Source organism: Crocuta crocuta, unplaced genomic scaffold, assembly GCF_008692635.1.
Source record: "Crocuta crocuta isolate KB4526 unplaced genomic scaffold, BGI_CrCroc_1.0 scaffold339, whole genome shotgun sequence".
NCBI classification, from domain to species: domain Eukaryota; kingdom Metazoa; phylum Chordata; class Mammalia; order Carnivora; family Hyaenidae; genus Crocuta; species Crocuta crocuta.
In genome coordinates this window covers 1795551-1802098 of record NW_027530357.1, presented here as the reverse complement: position 1 = coordinate 1802098, position 6548 = coordinate 1795551, and the positions used below count along the sequence as shown (strand labels likewise).

The following is a 6548-nucleotide window of genomic DNA, read 5'->3' as shown; positions in this document are numbered from 1 at the left end:
GCGTCCGAGGCAGACCCGTTCCTCCACCAGCTGCGCCCCATGCTCAGCTCCGCCTTCGGCCAGGTAAGGGCCGCGCCTCCCGCCCGCGCTCCCGGGAAAGGCGCTCGGGACCCTGCCGCGGCTGCGCGCCCACAGCCCTCCTCCCGCGGGCCGCGGCCCCCAGTCACGATCCCCGTAGTCCTTCCGCAGCCCTGCGCCCTGGCCGGCACTCCGCCTCCCCCGTGCCTGATTCAGCACCCTGTGCGCTGTCCACGCTCCGGGCCTCTTCTGGGCGAGGCATCAGCGCCTCGCAGCCCTCCACCTGCCGGCATAGGCCAGTCCTGGAAGGGAACGACCGCCACAAAGCGTCTGGAGATTTTTGCAGGGGTCCGGAGGGGCGCTCCGAGCAGGTGGCGCCAACTCCGGTCTCTAGCCAAGACTGCCAGTGAGCCACCCAAGGGAGCAAAGGGTTTGGAGTCTGGGAGTCAAGAATGGCTACCTCGGGGCACGCAGCCTTGCTTGGGGGTGGAAGCCGCTAGTCATGGGCTGTCGCGGCCCCAAGAGACCTGGGAAAAGTTTGGAGAGCTAGATGGAGACTGAAAAATATGAGAAAAGAGAAGTGTCTGGGTGGGCATAGAGGGGCTACACAGAGCAATGGCTCACCTCGGAACTTCGAGGTGACTTAAGGAGGCTGTCACTCCAGGGATTCCCCTAGGATGGCGGATGGGCAGCTGTCAAGTTGTAGGACGCGGACTAACACGCTGGCCTGAGTTGAAGTGCATTCTAGGGTCAGGAAGGTCACTAAGGGGTCACCAGTGGCTACTCTGGTTTCCTCTTGGCCTTTCTCTCAAGGGTCCTAGGCAGCTGAGCATCGGTCCTCTAATCTCGGGCTACAGTTTGGGGCGTGCTGCTGGGGAGAGAGGTTCGCAGAAAGGAACTGTGAACTCCTGAGCAGAGCCAGGGTTTCTTCTAGTGCTGAGTCCATAATTAATTCAAACTCATTGGCACAGCGTTGAGACAGGTCTGCGGCAGCCGAGGAGGGGTGGAATGCAGAGGTCTGATGGGAGAGTTTGCATGGTGTGTGGGGGAAGAGGGGCCCTGAGCGTTTCTGTGCTAGGATGTAGTGTAGAGAAGCCACTTCAAGCTCCTGGCTTGCCATGCTGGATCAGAATTCCAAGGAGGCCGTGTGTGTGTTCTGCTTCAGATCTGCACATTCCTTTTCAAAATACTACTCCGTGGCGGCTGATGCCAGTGGAGGTCTGACATGAAGGCAGCTGCACATGGATTCAGGTTGCACGGGGCTGCTGTGTGGTGTGATAGGGCAGCCGCGTGTGGCTTTGTTCCTGTGGGGAGCCCTCGTTAGCCGAGTTTGCTGGAAGCAGTTCTCCAGAGCAGAGATTTGGATGCAGAGCTTTGAGAGTTAGTGCAGCGACATGTTGAGGTGGAAGTTCACTCCAGTGGCTTCTGTATTAGGTAGGAGGCGTAGGGTGTTTGAGCCGTGGTCCGTGGACTGGGTCTGGGTTGTGGAATCAATGACATCTATTCAAACGTTTATCAAATAGTTTGGGGCGCCTGCTGTGCCCAGGCATTTGCTGGGACCACGGAGACAACAGTGGACAAAGTACCTGGGGTTCTGGCTGTTTCGGAGCTTACCATCTAGCAGTTTGGAAGGGTAGGTCATCGGCCCGGGTTCACACATTTTCTGGCTATTTATTTTGCTAGTACTATGACTTTGTTCCTAGAAAAAGAGTCTTTTCTTTCTCCGGTCTTCCGGGATTTGCCTGCATGGGCCCTTTGTGAGCTCAGAGCATTTCAGCTACCTGCTTTCCTTCCTCCTCCTACTTTCTTAGTCATTAATATTCTCCAGCTCCGTGTTCTGAAATGTCACCGGGGTCACCTGAGTCAGGACGGGCTGAAAGGTCCCATCAAATATTTACTACCTCCCTGTGGGAGCGCTTGCCTCTGGAGCTACAGACTTTTCCTCTAAAGCTCAGCACATTCAGTTTGGGCTTCCCGCTGACAGCTCGCAGGCGCGTGCTTGAACAACAACAGAAATAACCACGGAACCCAGCCTGGGACTTTTGTGTCAGGGTCTCCAGTCTCCTGAGACAGAGGGGAATTAGTCTTTCCTTTGGCTCTCTTTGCATTGAGATTTCTATCCCTAGAGACAGGGCCAGGACCAGGAGAAGGAAAATGGGATTCTGAATACAGAAACATTCTGAAAGAATCTGTTTAGGGCAGAATATAGTCCTGGGGAGGTCTATTTCTCAGGTCTCCCGAATTCTGTTATTTTTTTTTCCAACCTTAAGCAAATTGCTTAACCTTGGTAAAGCCTCTGTTACCTTTATCTGCAAAATAGGGAAAATCATAGTACCTCGTTGGATTTTGGGGGAGTTAAATGGAACATGGAGGTGTGTACAGATCTTGGCCCACTGCATGATCCAGAGCAAGGACACTATCAATGTTAGTTATTGTTGTTATTGTTGATTAATGACTAAGTGCTGTCTCGGACCTTCTTCTTTCCATTTGCAATAGAGTCAGGGAGAGCCAGGGCTCAAAGTGACACTGGAAAGACCTAGCTAGACTCCTACTTTAGGGGGGACAGGAATCAGAATGCTTTAAATCAGAATAAGTGACCTCCCAGAGCAGCCTCACTGCCTGCAGGGAGACGGTGTGGTTTTGAGGCAAAGCCAGGGAAGGGTGGTGTGGGAGAAAGCAGAGTTGTCGGTCACTTCCTATTGCTGTGACCTTGGGTCTGTTATTCTCTCTCTCTGGTCTGGGTTTCTTCCTCCAGAAATGAGACTGACAAAAACTACCTTGCAGAGCTATTGATGAGAGTCACACACAATTAAGGATGTCAAAACACCTGGCTTGAGTAGGTGCTGGAAAAAAGGGACAGCCTTCATTAATGTTATTATTAATAGAGTAACTGTCTGAATGTGGGTCTGTGTAAGGTACTTTGAAAGCTGTCTCTGAGCCAGGCAAGAAAGGCCATTAAATGAGCTGAATGATAAGGGACCTTCCCAAGTACCCTCTTTGTGGCCAGCTGAGGACATGGCACCCAGCTGATACCCAGATGCGGTATCAGACATTAACTCAAAATAGGCATGATTTGGGGCAACTCTTGGCATTGAGTTTTGTAAAACTATTTTAAGAACAAGGTTTTGTTTTTTTTTTTTCCCTGCTCCTTAGTCTAAGCTGAGGAAGAAACACCTCTTGTAGAGGAGGCAAATGTGTATAAAACCCACAGCTCTGTCCCCTCTTTTCCCTTTTCTACCCATAGAGACATCTCTTCTGGTTTGACTTGACTAGCCCAGTTCCCAAACTGCTTTGCCCATAACATGATCACCGTATCTAATGAGCGAATGACCAGTATCTCTAGCGTCTGGTCTGCAGAGGTTTCTTAGTTCCTATAGTTTAGGCAAGGGAGAGAGACTCTATGGAAGCTTGGGTCCTAATGGATTCAATCGTACTAGGTCTGTGTTCCTAGGATGAGGGCTGTGCATTTTATTCATTCCTGCCCTGCTCAGTCTCTCCCTACTGCCCTCTGAGAGGGCCAGGACACGCTCTTGCCTTTCCTCTGCAGCCTGGGGAAAATGAAAGAGGGGGGCAGCTTGGGGTTAATATCAATCCTATACAGTCCTCCAGGACATCTGCGTTTGCCTTTAGCTGTTTGGGGTAAGCAGCAGGAGGGCCCGAGACCTCTGTCAGGAGCTCACGAAACAATTTCCAAAGTATCTTCTCATGATCTTATCTTCATAGCAGTCTGTTGGCATTGTCAACGCCCACCCCCCCTCCATTTTCCAGATGAGGAAGCCGGCTCGAGAGAGGGGAAGTGGCTTGTCCGAAGGCCACACAGTAAATAAATGGCAGGGATGTGATCCCCGAAGAAGCTGCCTGTGCTGCTCATGCCACTTTGATGGGAAATCACATAAGTGTGTTTCCTATTTGTCCAAAACATCCACAAAGCACCTCTCAGGCTACGACCCAGCTTTCCCTGAGTGTGTTCACACTGGGCTGCCATCCAAGTTCAAATGCTGGTGGTAGAACTGATCAGGGCCAGAGGCCAGCCTCCCTCCTAATCAGAAATAATCAGCAAAGGGTTTATCCTTCTCATCCCTCTGATCCTATTATTCCAGAACTCAAAGTGGAGGCTTCTGGAGGCCCAGCGGCTGCTGCCCCAGTGAAGAGGGATGGGAAGGTGGGGCCATGTGACATGCTTTGCTCCTTAGAGAAGCCCCCACTGTTTGATCCTTTAAAAAGAAATTTCTCCTAAAAGTCAGTCCACCTGCTCTCTCTAGATCACTGGTTATCCCTTAGGTCACTCAGGACCACCGTAACCTGACCTGTCCAGCCCAAAGTAACCTAAGCAAGCTCTGAGTTTGAATCCCTGAATCCCTTGCTGCCTGAAATCTCAAGTTAGCAGCATCCTTCCCCCTAAGGAAGGATGGGATTTCTTCAAAGTGCATGACTTTTCCACAGGGGCCTGGTTTTGCCATTTCCTGTCTCCTGTTTCCAAGGACAGGCATATCCCAAGGTCGGCAAACAGGTGCCATGCTTTGTGCTGGCCCACAGGGGGCAGAAGTCACCAGGTCTGACCGAGTGGGTGTTTTGCTGAGTGTAAGGGGGGAAGGGGGCGCACAGCTAGCCCTTTAAGACCAATCCTGGGCAGGGGAAGGGACCCCTTCTAGGTGCCTGGCACTGTGCCAGGTTCTTCGTGTGTATTATCTCATTAACTCCTCACAACAGCCCTAGGAGGGAAGGCTTATTAGTATACCCATTTCATAAAGAACCTGAGGCTCAAAGAGATTCACAAGTTCTCAAGGTCATAGAGTTTGCTAGGCAGAAGGGCCAGATTTGAACCAGGTCTGTAGGCCTCTGCATTCCAAGCTCTTAGCATCCATGTCGGTGGTCTTCAGCACGGGCTGCAGATTACATTTACCCAGAGCACTAAACATCGCCAATGTCTGGAGCTCACCTACACCTATTATATCTCTGGGAGACTCCCCAGAGATTCTCATCTGCAGGTAGCATTGAGAATCTCTGCTTGATGCTGTGTCTGCCTTTCTGTGTATCTGCCCAGGTAGTTAATATTAACTGCGTTTGTACCTGGAACCTAAGCCAGCTTCCCTCTGGGGTCCCTGGTGAGCCCCAGCTTTTTCAAGAGTCTGCAGATGGTTGGTTTTCTAGGTTTGATCTCCAAGTCTTTCCAGAAGCCCCAGACTAAGTCAGATTCCTCTGTCTCACATTCTCGGAGGTTTTGTGTTTCCCCTTCATAGCATTGACCTGAATTGTAATTAAATAAGGGCCTTCAGAGCTCTTTAATAGCTCTTGCCCACCTGCTAGGATGTAAGCTCCCTGAAAGCAGGGACCATGTTTATCTTGTTCCCCACAGCCTTCCCAGAGCCAGGTACAGTGCCTGGCACACAAACACTGGACAAATGATACTTCTTTCTTCCATTTTAATAATTAGTCACTGAGTATCTACCATGTGCCGGGTACTTGCCCACATCCGCTTTAGAAGCAAGATAAGGGAAACCCCATTTTTCCAGGCGAGGAAATAGAAGCCCTGGAATGTGAGAGGTCAGAAGCTGGCAGACCCTTCTCATGCACCTGAGTCTCATGACTTTCACCCTCCGCCCCACAGAGAAGCTGCTTCATGCTCTCTTCTGGAGGCACAGGTCTTTGGAGAAGGCCTTTACGTTAGCTGCTCACTCTTCTGTTTCATCTCCCTGGTGTTTTTCCTGCCCTTTGGGAGTCAGTGCCTCCCCAGACTCCTCCCTCTGTTCTCAGGGGCTGCTCCTCCTTCTCCATGCCCCCTCTGGAGGTTTGGCCCAAACAAGGCTGCTGAGTAACTCCCCTGATTAAACTGTTCCGTCGTCAGCAGCCGCTCAGACGTCAGGAGCTATCCAGGGACTTCCTCCCCCGGCTCCCTGGGAGCGAGCCTGTGGCACCTTCTGGGCTGTGCCCCACCCACTCCCCTAATGGGGCTTCTGACCAGCCATTCGAGCCGGATGAAAAGTCCCTGGGAAAGCGGCCTCTCTGGACTGAAAACTCTTCCAGCGACCCGTGAAAGGGTTTTTGCATCAGGGGCCCGGCCATGAAAGAGTTCGCCTTCCCAACCTGTCTCTGGTGCCCCCTGCTGGGAAAATCTGGCTGCGGGGGAAACAGGGACACTTCCTCTCTTGGGTCATCGAGCTCCGGCTGTAGGTCTTGAATGTAACATCTGAGGCTGGAAATGAGTTCACATCAAACCTGAGACCCAGAGGGACGACCAAGAGCCACTCACCGAAAAAAGTTCCAGTCGTGGGACCTCGAAGACCGCTTCGTCAAGGGCAGCCTCTCTGCTTTGCACCCGGAGGAAGCCTGTGACAGATCCTCGCTCAGGATTAGGCGGAGGATGGTTAGAGGGTTCACAGCCCTGAATCACACCCTTTGCACCGGTGCTGCCTCCATCATGCCCCACCCCCTTCACCGTGGTCTCTTGGTTTCCCTTGGGTCGGAGACACCCGGCAGAGCAAAGGGAGTGAAGGACCTGATCACTTGCTATGGGCTCAGCTTGTGCTCCC

The 6548-nt window shown here is 52.1% G+C and overlaps 2 protein-coding genes across 2 annotated transcripts in view; both read left to right on the top strand.

Annotated features, from left to right (window-relative positions):
• The window catches only part of UNC119B (unc-119 lipid binding chaperone B), a 68602-nt gene that overhangs the window by 2014 nt on the left and 60040 nt on the right, over window positions 1-6548 (top strand). The gene's annotated exons all lie outside the window — the stretch shown is intronic.
• Window positions 1-6548, top strand: part of CABP1 (calcium binding protein 1) — a 55939-nt gene that overhangs the window by 35932 nt on the left and 13459 nt on the right. The window lies entirely within an intron of this gene.